The 15,938-nt window shown below is 41.1% G+C and overlaps 1 long non-coding RNA gene across 1 annotated transcript in view; it reads right to left on the bottom strand.

Moving 5' to 3' along the window:
• The window catches only part of LOC129761957 (uncharacterized), a 42,632-nt gene extending 29,596 nt beyond the window's left edge, over positions 1-13,036 (bottom strand). Inside the window, exon 1 of the long non-coding RNA XR_008740517.1 lies at positions 12,703-13,036. This is a non-coding gene — a long non-coding RNA (uncharacterized LOC129761957). The remainder of the gene's footprint in view (positions 1-12,702) is intronic.
• Between the last annotated feature and the right edge of the window lie 2,902 nt (positions 13,037-15,938).

The raw sequence follows: 15,938 nt of genomic DNA, 5'->3' as shown, positions 1-15,938 counted from the left end.
GACTGGTGCGCAAACAGCTCCCCCACGTTGTCAGTCAACGTTACTACATTTAGGAGTACGAATAAGTTGATTATTTTCACGCGTTGACGAAACTACTCAGAATAAATTGAAAGAAATGCTCGAAAAAGTCTACGATATGTTGAATCATTTTTTTTACAATAAGCGTGATCGTCAAAGAACGATGAGTGCGGGAAGCGACATTCTTGCATCAGATTTATTAACAATTCCAGCTACTACATCATATTCAGTTCCGAATACGAACCCTTCTGAGATACCTACACATTATCCATCAGATGGAAATGAGAATGCTAACGCATTGTTAGACCCAGAAGACGAAGATTTATTACAGTGTTTGCGGAGGTTAGGTTGCATGGATCCTTCGAATAGATCAGGTGATTTTAAGAAGGATGTGCGAGATGCCATGTTAGCGTTCGAACATGAGCTTTATTTGTTGCGAACGTACAAAAACAATACTCAGTTAAATGATACTTTACAATCGATACCCACCATATCAACCACACAATCGGTTAACGTGACAACAATTTCTAATACTCCAATGTTGAATCCACCATCCGCCGTGGTGAATGTTTTGAATGTACCGAGAGTTACCACATCGGTTAGCTTTCGTCATCCACCGGTAGTGAGCTCGGTTGATCATATTAGCACACATACATCTGTAGCCGCTTCTTTTCCAAGAATTCCGATCGCATTCACAACGTCTAATTATTTCGAAAATTATTTACCTGGGACATCTGTCTATAGCAATGACATCCAAAACTCTAACGTTTTCTGTTCAACAAATTCACCTCAAACTAGAGGATATCCCAATATGTATGGAACAAGTTTTGCAGGATATTACAATCCATACTATCAACCGATACCATATCATCCACCGCAGGTTCCACACTCAATGCATATTCCGGTGGTTTCGCAAGCATTTTCCATCCCACCGAGACCGAACCCAAGCCCATTTGTTCCAACAACGTTCATCTCATCAGTTCCTTCGATTTCTTCAGCTGTTCCTCGTCTACCAACTATTACACCTCATTCTCCGTATAGTCACAAATCGTTACTGGTCTCGAAATGGAAAATTGAAAAATACGCGGGAACAGATCATGGCAGTAATCTGAATGAGTTTTTAGTCTTGGTCCAGCAACTGTCGCTCGCTGAGAGAATCTCAGAGCAAGAGTTGTTTGACTCAGCCTTCCACTTATTCACAGGTCCTGCTTTGAATTGGTTCATGTCCATGAGTTCTAAAGGTCTTTTAAGAGACTGGAACCACATGGTTGAAGAATTGAGGAAATCGTTCGTTCACCCAGAGTTAGACTCTCTGGTGCGTTCGAAAATATATCAAAGAAGGCAACAACGAAACGAGTATTTCCAAGAGTATTACTATGACATGGAAAAACTTTTTAGATCGATGACCACACAGATGAATGATTTTGAGAAATTGGATGTGTTGAAACGCAATATGCGAGGCGATTACAAAAAGTATTTACTATGGAAACCAACCGAAAATCTACAACAATTAGTTGACGCAGGTCGTCAAATTGACGCTTCAAATTTTTCGCTTTATAACAAAATGTTTGGTTCCGAAAAATCAACCAATGTTTTAAACGATACGAGAACTGAAAAGCAAGAGAATAAAAATCAAAATAACCCACGACTAAATAATAACACACGCTTAGATGTTGGAAAACAAAAATCTCATGTCAGCAACAATACCCCTAATCATAACAAGAACAATGTCAAACAAAATAAGGATCAGTATAATTCAAACACGAAACCTAAGGGTTCGTTTAAAAATAATACTGATTCCAAAGTTCCAGTAGGAGACGAAAACCCTTTGGAAGGAAATTCCAATAATATTCGATCGATATCCAGCTTGATTGCTGCTCATAAACCTCCAGAAATGAACCAATGCATTTATTGCGGATTTACTAACCACACTATTGATCAATGTAGATTGAGCAAAGGTCTCTTCTGTAGAATGTGCGGATTTAAAGGTTTCGACACCCAAAATTGCCCGTTTTGTTTAAAAAACGGGTTTCAGACGGTCGAAAGTCGCCGGTCGTCAACGTCATCTGCGTAAATTCATTTGAGGAATCAATAACTCCCTTCGAATTTTGGGAGCCGACATCTGATGAAATGTATTCTGGAGATGCTCCTAATGTACATGTTATTTCAAATTCTGTAACAAATGATAATAGACCGAATGCCAAAGTAAAGTTATATGGCTACAGCACTAACGGTTTACTAGATTCAGGTAGTAATTTGACCCTCATCAGTGACCGAATTTATCAAAAATTAAATAATGCCAGTTTACAAATTGTTAAAACTCCTATCGAAATTCGTTCGGCTAGTGGAACACAATTAAAAGTACTGGGAAAATTGTACATACCTTTTACTTTTGACAAACAAGTTCGAATAAATTCAACACTAGTCATTGAAAATTTATTGCTTGATTGTATTCTTGGGATGGACTTCTGGAAGCGCTTCGGTATTTCTCCTTCCGTTGTACAATGTACTTTAATAGATGAAATGAACCCAACCCCTGTAGAATCGCGGTCAAATATGTCCGAAACAGAATTAAACCAACTGGAAGAGATTAAAAATCGTTTCAAAGTTGCCATCCTGGATGAAATACCCTTAACCCACCTTATTACCCATCGAATAGAAATTCAAGATGAATGGAGAAGTAAGCCTGCTGTTCGTCAGTACCCTTACACTGTATCACCAAAAATCCAGCAGAAGGTTGCAGAAGAGCTCGAAAGGATGCTCAGAATAGGAATCATCGAAAGGTGTCACTCGGATTGGTCTCTCAACGTCGTTCCGGTCATTAAACCTACAGGAAAAGTCCGCTTATGTCTTGATGCGCGTAAAATAAATGAACGCACGGTGCGAGACGCGTACCCACTACCTCACCCTGGAAGAATTTTAGGTCAATTGCCTCAAGCTATGTACCTTAGCACCATAGACTTGTCTGAAGCATTCTTACAAATTCCTCTTGAAGTTTCTTCGCGTCGATATACCGCCTTCAGCGTCCAAGGAAAAGGAATGTTTCAGTTCACCAGACTTCCCTTTGGTTTGGTCAATAGCCCGGCGACCTTATCCCGGCTTATGGACCAAGTGTTAGGGCACGGTGAACTGGAGCCCCGAGTTTTTGTTTATTTAGATGACACGCAATGTTGCTCAATGAAGTAGCATGTCGACTAAAGGCTGCCAACTTAGCGATAAATTTAGAAAAATCTAAATTCGGCGTCAACGAATTGCCTTTTTTAGGTTATTTGTTGTCCACTCAAGGTTTACGTCCCAATCCCGATAAGGTTAAAGCCGTAGTCGAATATGAGCGCCCAACAACAATTACCAAATTACGCAGATTCTTAGGTATGTGTAATTACTACCGCAGATTAATTCAGGATTTTAGTGGTGTTACGACTCCACTCACCGACTTACTGAAAACGAAAAGTAAGGTTCTCGGATGGAACGAACGAGCAGAAGAAGCGTTTTGTACAATAAAGGAAAAGCTCATTACAGCTCCCATTCTTATGAGCCCCGATTTTTCTAGAGAATTCTGCATACAGACCGACGCCAGCGATGTAGCGGTGGCCGGTATACTCACTCAAGAGCAAGATGGCTCAGAGAGGGTGATTTCTTATTTCTCCCACAAACTTACCACCCCTCAACGTAATTATCATGCGTGTGAGAAGGAAACATTAGCGGCGTTGTTGGCGATCGAAGCGTTCCGAGGGTATATTGAAGGAGCCCACTTCACTTTGATCACTGACTCGTCAGCATTATCCCACATAATGACATCAAAGTGGAAAACGGCATCACGTTGTAGTCGATGGTGTTTAACCTTACAACAATACGATATGAATATCGTACACAGGAAAGGAAAGGACAACATTGTCCCAGACGCTCTTTCCCGAAGTATTGCTGTTGTCTCCACCAGATTATCTTCATCTTGGTACGAAGACACCATCAAAAAGATTAAAGACAACCCTGACAATTTTGTCGATTTTAGATTAGAAGATGGGAATCTTCTGAAATTTGTTTCCACTCCTAATCTTCCCTACGACCATAGATACGAATGGAAATTAGTTGTTCCACCTGAGGATAGGGAGGCTATTATACGTGAAAATCACGATGAATCAATGCACCTTGGAGTCGACAAGACGATCGACCGAATTAAACAGCGTTACTTTTGGCCAAGGTTAGCCGTTGAAGTACGCGAGTACATAAGAAATTGTTGCACGTGTAAAGAAGTGAAAGGTGCTTCTGTACCCGTTATTTCACTAATGGGGAATCAAAGAATAACAAAACATCCTTGGCAGATAATCGCCATGGATTTCGTTGGTCCCTTGCCTCGAAGTATGAAGGGTTACCAGTATATTTTAGTTGTTCTGGACCTATTCAGTAAATGGATTATGCTTACCCCAGTCCGCAGAATTGACAGTAAAGCTCTATGTAGTATAGTTCGCGATCAATGGTTCTTTCGAAATTCTACCCCGGAGGTTATCATAACAGATAACGCAACGTGTTTTCTTTCAAAAGAGTTCAAGTCTCTGTTAGAACGATTCAAGATTCGGCACTGGCTGAACGCCAAGTACCATTCCCAAGCGAATCCAGTGGAAAGGGTTAATCGCACAGTTAACGCGGCTATTAGGACCTATGTTAAAGAAGATCAGAGACTATGGGATTCCAAGCTGTCGGAAATCGAAACCATTTTAAATTCTTCGGTTCATTCTGTGACTAAAATGACTCCCTACTTTATTACTCATGGTCACGAGATCTTTGTAAGAGGGTCTGATCATAAGGATCCACCCACAGGACAGTATGAGACTATAGAGCAACGTTCGGATAATCAGAAATTGCTGTTCAGAAAAATCTACGAGGTAGTTGAAAAGAATCTCAAAGAAGGTCACGAGTCCGGTAAACAACGATATAATCTCAGACATCGTCATTTTGCAAAGTGTTTTGAACTAGGTCAGAAAGTTTATTACAAGAATATGAAACTATCGAGCGCCGTTCAAAATTACAATGCCAAGTATGGGGCAATGTATTTGCCAGCTCGAATAAAATCTAAACTTGGTTCTTCATCATACGAAATTGAGGACCCGACGGGGAAATCCCTGGGTATTTGGCATGCCTCTCATCTAAAACCGGGTTAATTTCATTGATAATATAAGAAAAACAAAATAATTGAATTAATTAACGTACCGAACTAAATAATTCCTCCTATCAATGCAGAGGATTCATAGCAAACACTGAATCTTCGTTTTCATGGGTGAAAAATTTTCGCATTCATTGAATAATCGTAAATAATTCCCGGCCGTTTAGGTCATCCGAACCATGATTCAATTTTTTTCATTCTGCATTAGAAGAATTATTTCGGAATTCGCTGGAGACCAGAGGCTAACAGCCGCTGACGGTCAGTACAAGGTATATCCTTCTAAATTGATACGGAGTCTGACGACGATGAGTGTATATGACCCCGAATTTCCGTGCATTCTTTCTAATCGGGCCCCAAACAGACCATTTTTGTAACATGAAATGAATATGTTTGAAATTGTCGCCTTTAGATAATTGTGTCTAAAGCAATATTTTCCCTGAGCAATCGCACACTTAGAGTATACAATTAATTATAAAGATAGCTTGTACAGATAGTAGTAAGATAGGTTTAGGTGTGAATAGGAGCATGTATGAATGGGATAGGATGAGTGAAGGGTACCCGACTGAATGAAAGAATGAATGAATATAGATTCGCGGTTAGGAAAGACAAATTTAATATTCTGGAGTGATAGATACACCCCAAAGTCGTTCCTCGCAAGTCGAGGGAGTATTGGATGAAACGACACCGTAAAACATTTTGAGAAAGCAATTTTCTCAATGTATGGAGATGTCAAATTGATAATAATATCGTATCGTTAGCTACTCTGATTCAAAAACAATGAGAGTACCATCAAAGCATGAAAACAATGGTTCTTAAATATTGAGATCCGGACCCACCATCCTAAAGTATACTTCTTATCTTGGGACCATTTCTCAATCCTCTTCATAAAAATCTTAAAGAAAAATTACCCATACTGTGTAATTTTTACACGAAGGAGGGGACCATTGTAACCTTTTTCAAAGCTTACAAGCTGAGATCACTCGTTTGGTGATAGTTTTTTTTTTTTTATCCAAAATATATATTTTTATTAAGGCTCATATGGCGTCAACCTGACGGGGCCGGGAGTTCAATATTTCGACAATGTTTGCCTTATAACTATGTTAGTAATATGTAACCAATTACTCGCGGTTGACTCGAGGTTAGTATTACAAGTGTTTTCGTAATTGTGATGTTGCTGTCTTCAATGATCTGTACCTGTGCCCGACACGGGATACTTCCTATTGGGATGCAGCTGACCATTAATCAGCAACGCCCCCCTAGTCTGTACCCCATATCTAGCGTGGTGCGTCTTCTCGAGGAATCCAGGATAGAATGGTCACTAGCCGGCGCAATCATCAGCTCGTGTAGAGTTGTCATGAGCGGTACAACCTTTGGCTTTTGTTGAATCATCAGTGGACTGCACAACCTATGGCCCGTGTATCTGTAAAGAGTGTGTGTATGTATTGCCGCGACTAAGTAAAAGTTTATAGATCGGATAGGAGGGATACGAAACAGGGACACAACGAAGGAAAATTCATTAAACGTTGACATCGGCGTTTCTGAGGAACAGGTATAGATGAAGCAGAAGATCAGGATCACGGCTACCTAAGATATCCCGGACGGGGATATCCGATTGTCTGCCTTTTGCTCTCAGTGCTCTAGAGAGCTGAGAGCGAGCAGCATGGAACCGGATACACGACCAGACAATATGCTCGATGTCGTGGTAGCCATCGCCACAATCACAAAGATTGTTTGCTGCGAGCCCAATGCGATAGAGATGCGCGTTTAGGTTGTAGTGATTGGACATAAGCCGAGATATCACGCGAATGAAATCACGACCGACACTCAATCCCTTGAACCATGCACTCGTCGAGACCTTAGGGATAATCGTGTGTAACCAACGACCGAACTCATCTTCACTCCACATGCGCTGCCAACTAACGAGTGTGTCCTGACGAGGAATGTGAAAAAATTCGTTATAAGCAATTTGCCTTTCAAAAAGTGAGCCTTCTGAAGCGCCCACCTTAGCTAGCGAGTCCGCTTTCTCATTCCCCGGAATCGAACAATGAGAGGGAACCCATGCTAAGGTAATCTTGAATAATTTTTCGACCAAAACACTCAATAGATGTCTTATTCTTGTTAGGAAATAAGATGAGCGTTTATCAACTTTCATTGAGCGGATTGCCTCTATTGAGCTGAGACTGTCTGAAAAAATAAAATAATGGTCGATGGGCAATGTTTCAATGATCCCTAAAGCGTAGTATATCGCACCCAGTTCAGCGACATACACGGAACAAGGATCTTTGAGTTTGAAAGAGGCACTGGAATTTTCATTGAAGATGCCGAAGCCAGTGGACCCGTTTATGCATGAACCGTCAGTAAAGAACATTTTATCAGATCTAACTTTCCCATATTCTGCCGAAAATATCTCCGGAATATAATCGGCGCGTAGATGATCTGGGATTCCATGGATCTTTTGTCGCATGGACAGATCAAAATTGACAGAGGAATTGCAAAAGTATGGGAAGCAAACTTGGTTGGAGATGCCCGGTGAAGGGTGCACTTCATGGGTAAGGTACTCATGGTATAAAGACATAAAACTTGACTGAGGAGTCAGTTGGAGTAGATTTTCGAAGTTATCAATCACCAATGGATTCATGATCTTGCAACGGAAGAGAAATCTGTAGGATAATTCTGTGAACCGTAGAGTAAGCGGGGGTACTCCTGCCAAAACTTCGAGACTCATCGTATGTGTCGAATGCAAACACCCCATGGCTATACGCAAGCAACGATATTGAATTCTCTCCAGCTTGAGAATATGAATCCTGGCAGCTGATCGGAAGCAAAAACTGCCATATTCTAACACTGATAATATCGTTGTTTTGTACAACTGAATGAGGTCTCCTGGATGGGCGCCCCACCATGTTCCGGTTATTGTTTGGAGAAAATTGATTCTTTGCTGGCATTTCTGTTTCAAATACGCAATGTGTATTCCCCAGGTACATTTAGAGTCAAAATATACTCCAAGGTATTTGAAAAACATCGAGTGCCTAATCGCTTTGCCGGATAGGTGAAGCTGGAATTGGGCGGGTTCGTGCTTCCTAGAAAAAACGACCATTTCGGTTTTCTCCGTAGAGAATTCGATACCCAGCTTGCGAGCCCACGTGAACAGGTTGTTCAGGGTATCTTGCAAGGATTTTTGCAGAACGGCGGGATTAGTACCCGTGATGGAAATAACTCCATCGTCTGCAAGTTGTCTCAACGTGCAATCTCTATTTAGACAATCATCTATATCATTGACGTAAAAACTGTACAAGAGGGGGCTTAGGCAGGAGCCTTGTGGAAGGCCCATAAAACTGTATCGAGAAGATTTCAAGCTGCCATGATTGAAAAACAAGTGTTTTTCTGAGAGTAAATTGTACAGGAAATTATTCAGAATTGGCGAAAGTCCACGATTATGAAGTTTCTCTGAGAGAATTTCCATGGAAACTGAATCAAATGCCCCTTTGATATCGAGAAAAACGGAAGCCATTTGTTCTTTGCGAGCAAATGCGATTTGGATTTCAGAAGATAGCAGCGCGAGACAATCGTTCGTCCCTTTACCTCGGCGGAAGCCAAACTGCGTATTTGACAGCAAATTGTTCGTTTCAACCCACTTGTCCAAACGAAGTAGAATCATTTTCTCTAGCAATTTACGAATACAGGATAACATTGCAATAGGCCTATACGAATTGTGATCGCAAGCCGGCTTGTTGGGTTTTCGTATGGCTATCACTCTCACTTGTCTCCAGTCATGCGGGACTATATTCAGCTCCAGAAACTTGTTGAACAAGTTCAGCAAACGCTGTTTTGCCAAGTCGGGGAGATTCTTCAATAAGTTGAATTTAATCTTGTCCGACCCCGGAGCTGAATTGTTACATGAGAGAAGTGCAATTGAGAATTCTACCATCGAAAAATTCTCAAGTTGGTGATAGTTTTGACATCAATGAAAAACAAAATATTGTTTGTAAATATAAATAACCGCACAAGAAGTAATTGAATTATATAAAACAAATTAAATAAAAAAGAAACAGAAACGAATTTCGCAAATCAAATTAAAATTGAATTCAAATTTCTGGCAACCTACTATGAGTTTCGTCGTCACGCAACGTATTCCAAAAAACCGGGGAACATGCAGCACGGCAAAAAGAATGATGTGTCGTTAAGTGAGACGGAACTCATTTCGGTTAGCCAATCAGGAGGTAGCACAGTGTAGAGTTATTTGAAAATTCGAACCTAGTTAGCGCAGAGATAACAGGCGGATTTCACTGCTCACATCTCTGCTAAACTCATCAGTGGAGCCGATACCAATACCAGCACAGCATCCAACTGAGCACAAAGCGCGCAATCCACAATTGATGCGTGATGACGCCACGCATCGTACGATCCTTTGTAAGGACGGGATCCGGAATGCTATATAAGGACCTCTAGCCCACTCGACGGTCTCCTTTTTCCTGGATTAGCGAAGCAAAAAGTGGTGTTAATTTCGGCAAGTCCAATTTCCTAGTCAATCTAGTGTTAACAGCAATTTAATTGCTTTAGCAAACAGTGGTTTTGTTCAATAAAACATTTACAGTGCGCGAAGATAGTGAGCGTAGCTAGTAAGGCTATTTTCATATAGCCCTGGTCCTCCTCATAGCTAACGTCGAGGCCAGCTAATAGGTGAAGAGGTCGCATCCGGTCGAAGAGTTAGTTAGTCGACACATTTAAGTTATTTTCCGACCGTGAATGCAAAGTGTCGCGAGTGAACAAAGCCGAGATAATTCCTCTCGGAGTGCACATACCGCTATCCAGGTCGCCGAAGGTCGTCCACCAACATACGACCAACCACCATCATCTAATCTTCCGACCAGAGTCGGAATTATAAGACGTAGCAGCCGAAGACGTCCATCTTGCCGGTTGGGAACCGGAAAACGCAGCGCAGCAGATCTCTGAAAGCCGGCACAGCCGCCGGTAATAACTACGTGGTGACGGTATCACAACAACGACGGAAGCAGATATGAGCAGAGCGAGTGAGTCCGTTTAGATCTTTCCAATAAATAAATTGAAAAATCGGATTCTGGAATAAAGTGTTATTTGATTCGTTTCTATACATTTTGCTTGCGATATTTTCTTGTGTGCAACAAAGAAATTGATTTCAGCTTGATTAGCTCCAGCATAGAGAAGGGACAGGTGAGTTTCCACTAGCGCGTTTTAGTCGACCCTGAGAATAATTGAGTGAGAGTTAGCTTGGCTGGCTTAAGAAGACGTCCGCATCGGAGACGAGTGGAAGTCTTCGTGACTTACAAATGAAGCACGATTGGAAAGGAAAAAGAAATAAATGAACGAAACATTGGTCGCAGTCTCACACATGCGTAATTCTCGAGCCAGCCAGTCAGCCTAAAAATCCCCGCTCCGCTGCCGTAACGATCATTCTCATTCAAACCGTACACCACATCGGTTCTCATCACAACACATCAACAAACCAACCCAAGCAGCCGTGTCTGGACATGGTAAAGGAGGAAAAGTGAAGGGAAAGGCACAATCCCGCTCGAACCGTGTTGATCTGGAGTTCCCCGCAAGGGTAGCTAGGCCGAGCGCGTTAGTACCAGTGCACCAGTCCACCTAGCCGGCGTTATATAGTTTCGGCCGCCGAAGTGATCGAGTTAGCTGGCAAAGCTGCTCGCGACGATAAGAAAACCCGCATTCGGAACAGAACACATTCGGTTCGGTGGACATCAAGACAACAGGCAGTTGCAGCGAGTAGCGAGTGCCAAACGCAATCGCAAAACGGCAGCTGGTAGCAGAAGAAAAAAGTTTGTTCTTTATACAATCTGCTTTGGTGGCAAATCCAGAACAAGGCGGCATCAAGGGCGTTCGAAATGGTTTTTTTCAAAACCACGAGTACTAAGTTTTCTAAATTGGAACCATTCCATAAAACAAGGCGCTTTCCAGGGCCATTAAACCTTCCAAAAAAGAGTTTAGGAAATACAGTTCAATGCTTTCTAAAACATTATGCAAAATAATAATAAAACACAAATTGATTTTTTCATCATTTGTTTGCCAGGATCTTATGAGTATGTGAATTTGGCAGTTGTTCTGAGCTTATTGATAGTTGGGTACTTTCCTGATTTTTCAATTTTCACCCATTCTTAAATTGTTTCCAGATTGAAAGTACAGTAATTTACAATTAGTTCGACATTTAGCTAATTGGACGGACATGTAATGCGACTTATTTAGTTGGACATTTTTGTAAACATAGAGATCCAAATTATGACCCCACATTGAAAGTCGACACTGTACCACTGTCATCGCAAATGTTCAATTACAGGTTAAAATCGCCTCCAATGCGACACTGAGTGGCGCGTCGACACGTCGCATTGAATGTAATTTACTGTACAACATGTCACAAAGCTGGATGGGAAGAAATTTTCCAACTGTGAAAGCTGTGGCGAGTGGCAACAAATCGCTAAACAGGAAGGTTTAGCCGAACAAGATGGGGATATCGAGTGATAACAAAACAATAAACTCTTTAGATTGAAGATAATTTTGTGATCCTGAAAAGGACCCTTTTTAGCCTGCATGTGAATCCAACGAGCGAACAAATCGTAATGAATGTATTTCTTCTTTCTTCTTTCTTTGTTTTTAAGAGGCATGAATGTATTTTTTGCCATCGTTCCCTTTTAACGCTCATTCGTTCGTCTCGTTGGACTCGCCCCTCTGGCTGAGTCTGCCGATTTGTCTCTATGCTGTGAGTGAGTACCGCTAGAGTATAAAACACGCGGACCCCAAAAAAATATCTTATTTTCTTTCAAACCGTACGGCATCGGCATCGTGGGCGTATCAAAGGAGGACAAGTTAAGGGAAAGGCAAAGTCTCACTCGAACCGTGCAGGTCTCCAGTTCCCTGTTGATCGCATTCACTGATTGCTCCGCAAGGGTAACTAGGCCGAACGGATTGGTGTCGGAGCACCAGTATACCTAACAGCGATTATAGAGTTTCGGCCGTCGGAGTGCTCGAGTTGGCTTGCAAAGCTGCTCACGACAATTAGAAAACCCGCATCAAGAACAGAGCAGGTTCGGTTCGGCGCTCATCAAGGCAACAATTAGTTTCAGTGAGTGGCAAAGTGTTTCTCCGGCACGTCGCATTAAATGTAATTTACTGAACAACATGTCACAAACTGAATGGGAAGAAATTTTCCAACTGTGAAAACTGTGGCGAGTGGCAAACGCAATAGCTAAACAGGAAAGTTTAACCGAACAAGATGGGAATATCGAGTGATAACAAAAACACAACACCAAAGGTTCTTTTCAGAACCATCAACATGTTCATAAAGAGTAAACAGTAAACTAATCCATTTTTCAGGTAGATAGGTAGGTATTCACATAGGAGATGAAAATAAAACAATATATTTAAAATATATATTTAACAAAAGCTGTCCCCTTTGTATAGTCCTACGTCACTCCGGTTATGTCCCCGACATTACCCACCCGTCTTTTTTGTATTTCTAAACCTAATATATATTATACCTAAATCGCACACCAATGCGAATGAAATGAAACGATGTCCCAATCGAACCGCGTGGCAATCGCTCGGCACAGATGCAACGGTATATCGCACCACAACACGATGATGGAATCGATGACGATGCTAAAGCACACACAGCGATGATACGGCACACGCACCGCGTCCGCCGTGGAGGACTTCTTCCTTACGCTGGTAGTGATTGCTGCTCTCCTCACTCGCGCAATAAAGAGAACCCCGTTAGGGCGAAATAACTTCACCAGCCACGAACTGATAACGGTATAATCTCCACTCTGCAATAGACGCGAACAAATTTGCGACCGGTGTCTTCGGACTGCGCGAGCTGAATGTAGTGATAATTGTCATTTAAATATAAACAGTTTAAAATGCCTTCGGGCACACTAATCTTATATAGCAAATTGCTTCACAAACACCGTTGCCCACATTATCATTTTAACGTTGAGTTTGGAGAGGATTACGATTTGAATATTCAGCATTCGATTTTTTTGTTCGATTATATAATTCATGGAATCTGATAGAATTGTGTGTGCGATGAAAATTGCTTCTCACTTTTGACAGAGTGTTCCAAAATATATTGCTCATAGATGGCTATGGGCTGCTATAAAACCTTCTCGTGGAAAATTTCGTGAAGTTTTATCGTTTTTGTCTTTCGAGAAATCACAAGAAAGGGATGGATTCATTGCAAGTGGTATTCTTTGGAATAAGCTTGAATTCCCAATGAAGTGCGGAAATATATTCGATAACTGAACGTTCATTGGTCTGGCTCGTGGAAACCAACTTGCCAGACACTTCCCGGCCTAGTTTCATGTTATGTAGAAGCGTGAAACGAGCATAGTCGTTTCAAATAGAGTTTAAGTAGATTTGACGCCTAGTAGTAGACAACCTATTGGAATCAGACTTAAGTGATAAATCGATGTAGACTCCATATTCAAAAAATGACGCGGCGGGAATTAAGTCACGAACAATATTCGTGAAACCGGAAGCAGTAAGGAAAAAGGACAGAAAAAAGTATTCTAGAATATTCGATAGGTTTCGAATTCACGAAACAAAACCGACTCGATCTTTTCCTTCTGAGCCGCCGAGCGAATCAGTTGATTCTTGGAGTGTTAAATTTCAATAGTTGTTTTGAAATTTTCGGAGTTTTTTTTAAAATAAAAATCGTGAGTTTGTGTGGAATCAAAAAAACAATAGAAGATTATTGTAGAACAATTCTACAAGAAAAAAGACGGGTGGGTAATGTCGGGGACATAACCGGAGTGACGTAGGACTATGCAAAGGGGACAGCTTTTGTTAAATATATATTTTAAATATATTGTTTTATTTTCTTCACCTACGTGAATACCTACCTATCTACCTGAAAAATGGATTAGTTTACTGTTTACTCTTTATGAATATGTTAATGGTTCTGAAAAGAACCTTTGGTGTTGTGTTTTTGTTATCACTCGATATTCCCATCTTGTTCGGCTAAACCTTCCTGTTTAGCGATTTGTTGTCACTCGCCACAGCTTTCACAGTTGGAAAATTTCTTCCCATCCAGCTTGTGACATATTTTACAGTAAATTACATTCAATGGCACGTCGCATTACCACCACTCAGTGCCGGATTGGAGGTAATTTTAACCTGTAATTGAACATTTGCGATAACAGTGGTACAGTGTCGACTTTCAATGTGGGATCATAATTTGGATCTTTATGTTTACCAAAATATCCAACTAAATAAGTCACATTACATGTCCGTCCAATTAGCTAAATGTCGAACTAATTGTAGATTACTGTACTTTCAATCTGGAAACAATTTAAGAATTGGTGAAAATTGAATAATCAGGAAAGTCCCCAACTATCAATAAGCTCAGAACAACTGCCAAATTCACATACTCATCAAATCCTGGCAAACAAATTATGAAAACATCAATTTGTGTTTTATTATTATTTTGGATAATGTTTTAGAAAGCATTGAACTTTATTTCCTAAACTCTTTTTTGGAAGGTTTAATGGCCCTGAAAAGCGCCTTGTTTTATGGAATGGTTCCAATTTAGAAAACTTAGTACTCGTGGTTTTGAAAAAAACCATTTCGAACGCCCTCGATGCCGCCTTGTTCTGGATTTGCCACCAAAGCAGTTTGTATAAAGAACAAACTTTTTTCTTCTGCTACCTGATGCCGTTTTGCGATTGCGTTTGCCACTCGCCATTCGCTGCAACTGCCTGTTGTCTTGATGTCCGCCGAACCGAATGTGTTATGTTCCGAATGCAGGTTTTCTTATCGTCGCGAGCAGCTTTGCCAGCTAACTCGATCACTCCGGCGGCCGAAACTATATAACGCCGGCTAGGTGGACTGGTACACAGGTACTAACGCGCTCGACCTAGCTACCTTTTCCGGTGCAATTGGCGGATACACCTACGGGAAATTGCAGACCACCACGGTTCGAGCGAGATTTTGCCTTTCCCTTCTCTTTTCCTCCTTTGTTGAGTACACGATGCCGATGCCGTACAACCACACGGGTTTACGGTTTGAAAGAAAATAAGATATTTTTTTGGGGTCCGCGTGTTTTATACTCTAGCGGTACACACTCACAGGATAGAGACAAATCGGCAGACTCAGCCAAAGGGGCGGGTCCAACGAGACGAACGAATGAGCGTTAAAAGGGAGCGATGGCAAAAAAATACATTCATTACGATTTGTTCGCTCGTTGGATTCACATACAGACTAAGAAGGGTCCTTTTCAGGATCACAAAAAGTCTAAAGAGTTTATTATTTTGTTATCACTCGATATCCCCATCTTGTTCGGCTAAACCTTCCTGTTTAGCGATTTGTTGTCACTCGCCACAGCTTTCACAGTTGGAAAATTTCTTCCCATCCAGCTTGTGACATATTTTACAGTAAATTACATTCAATGGCACGTCGCATTACCACCACTCAGTGCCGGATTGGAGGTAATTGAACATTTGCGATGACAGTGGTACAGTGTCGACTTTCAATGTGGGATCATAATTTGGATCTCTATGTTTACAAAAATGTCCAACTAAATAAGTCACATTACATGTCCGTCCAATTAGCTAAATGTCGAACTAATTGTAGATTACTGTACTTTCAATCTGGAAACAATTAAAGAATTGGTGGAAATTGAATAATCAGGAAAGTCCCCAACTATCAATAAGCTCAGAACAACTGCCAAATTCACATACTCATCAAATCCTGGCAAACAAATTATGAAAACATCAAT

Source organism: Toxorhynchites rutilus, chromosome 1, assembly GCF_029784135.1.
Source record: "Toxorhynchites rutilus septentrionalis strain SRP chromosome 1, ASM2978413v1, whole genome shotgun sequence".
Lineage (NCBI taxonomy): Eukaryota > Metazoa > Arthropoda > Insecta > Diptera > Culicidae > Toxorhynchites > Toxorhynchites rutilus.
This window is presented reverse-complemented; position numbering and strand designations above follow the sequence as displayed.